Source organism: Cicer arietinum, chromosome 5 (assembly GCF_000331145.2).
Source record: "Cicer arietinum cultivar CDC Frontier isolate Library 1 chromosome 5, Cicar.CDCFrontier_v2.0, whole genome shotgun sequence".
NCBI lineage: Eukaryota > Viridiplantae > Streptophyta > Magnoliopsida > Fabales > Fabaceae > Cicer > Cicer arietinum.
Window position 1 is genome coordinate 23,711,617 of NC_021164.2, and position 2,128 is coordinate 23,713,744.

General features: G+C 33.5%; 1 pseudogene; it reads left to right on the plus strand.

Annotated features, from left to right (window-relative positions):
* Positions 1 to 1,116: 1,116 nt before the first annotated feature.
* The window catches only part of LOC101503954 (bidirectional sugar transporter SWEET2-like), a 1,212-nt pseudogene continuing 200 nt past the window's right edge, over positions 1,117 to 2,128 (plus strand).

Genomic DNA, 2,128 nt, shown 5'->3' on the forward strand with positions numbered 1-2,128 from the left:
AAAAACCGCCGCAACTCTCTCTTTGCGACACTTCCTACGACGGTGTTAAACAACCGCCGCTGCATTTCTAAGCAAAACCAAGAGGCGTTAGTTTTTTTTCCAATCCCGCGTCCCATTTTTTGCAAGTCCCGCTCTCTAAAATTCTTCTCATATCTCAGTGACCCTTTTCTCCCAAAACCAAAAACCCCTTTCTCCCAAATTTGTTTCCTTCAAATTTCCCAAACCCCTCGATCTCCCTATGCGGAAGTTTGATCTCTCCATATCTGGAATTGAAGCAATTTCTCTTCTCTGCGGTAAGCTTCATGACATTTATCTTTTATGCGATTGAATGCTTGGTGTTGGTTGATAGTGAATCTCATTATTGATAATGAATCTCATTAGCTGAGCATTTTATTTGTGTTCTTGTTTACAATATGATTTTCTTCATTACAAAGGGTTTGCGACACCTAACTTACAAGAAATTTTCTAAAAAACCGTGATTTCCAATGTCTCGGCGTTCTGATTTGCTTACCTCAAATCTCTCAAATCCCTAAAGCCTCAATCTCCCCCAAATATCCTTTCTCTCACAATTTCACTTTTATCTCTTACTAGCTTTCCATTCGATCTCCGTTTATTGCAACCTATGGTATGATTTCCCTTCCGTTGTTAGGGTTTTGATTACATTGTTCTAAGGGTGCTGATTTTTTGCTTTGAATGACATTTCTGTGAAACAGGAGGAGAACGGTCGCATGTATTGTTACCAACGACGAGGTACTTTCAGTTTTCTGTGTATTGTATCTATTTCAACTTATTTTCTGTTTTCTGATATTTATATTCTCTTCCATTTATGTTCTCTTTTCTGCGATTTGGTATTTTCATTTGCATTCATTTATCAATTTGTGTTCTCTTCTAAACACACTAATCACTATGGATAATAGGTGAGCTTACAAGTTATGCTAGCTAAGATTAGAGATACAAACTTATATACAATCCCAAATTTTAACCAAGCATATTAGTTTTACAACCTATCATTTTGCCCATGTTTAGAATATGGTAGTGTATGGGTTAGTTTTGTATACACTAATAATGATGAGTTGGTGTTTAAAGTTATGATCATGAAACAATTTGCAACCTATCATGTCTCGGTTTAATGGTTATTCCATTTGTGAAGTTGGCAAGGATGCAACTGGTATTGCTGGTACTTTTTCTTTCTCTATGTGTCATGGATATTTTTATCACATGGATGCAGCTGGTATTATTGATACTTTTTCTTTCCCCAATGTAAGTTTCATATATTAATCTTTTTTAAATAAAAAAATTGAGCATATAAGAAGTTGATGTTTATCCTTTGACTATTAACTCTTTATGCTGTTGTGAACAATAGACCCACATTTAGGAGAATTATCATAAATGGATCAACATAAATGTTCTCAAGATTGCCATATATTTATTCTCTATTGAACTGCTTGTGGTTTGGAACACCTTTTATATCACCTAATAATGTTTTGGTTACAACAGTTAATTCAATTGGAGCAGCTTTTCAGTTTGTGTACATTGTTCTGTTCTTAGTGTATGATGAGAAAGCAAGAAAGGTTGGTTAATTTATTGATACTATGGAAATTTATAACAAATTTTACATAAAACATAGGTTTGTTAATTGTTACTGATATGTGCTATTGTATACTGTCATTTGATAGGTGAGAATGTTTGGATTATTGCTCGCAGTTTTGGGAATATTTGGGATCATACTAGTTGGGAGTTTGAAAATAACCTATAGTTCCATGCGTCGAATGTTTGTTGGATTCTTGAGTTGTGCTTCTCTGATTTCAATGTTTGCCTCTCCATTGTTTACAATCATAAGTTTTACACTTCCTAGATATATCAAATGTAATACTGAGTTTTACTAGTTTTGCTAGTTTTCAAGTTTGGTGAAATTATTTATCTATATAATTTCACAGAAATTGGCCATTCGCACGAAGAGTCTCCAGTTTATGCCATTTTATCTTTCACTTTCCACATTCGTAATAAGCGCCTCGTTCCTTCTTTATGAGTTGCTCAGTGATGATGCATTCTTTTATGTAAGAGTCTTTTTTCAGCTCTTTTTTTTTTTTTTTTTTTTTTTAATATTCATTTTTTAATTTTTTTTTTT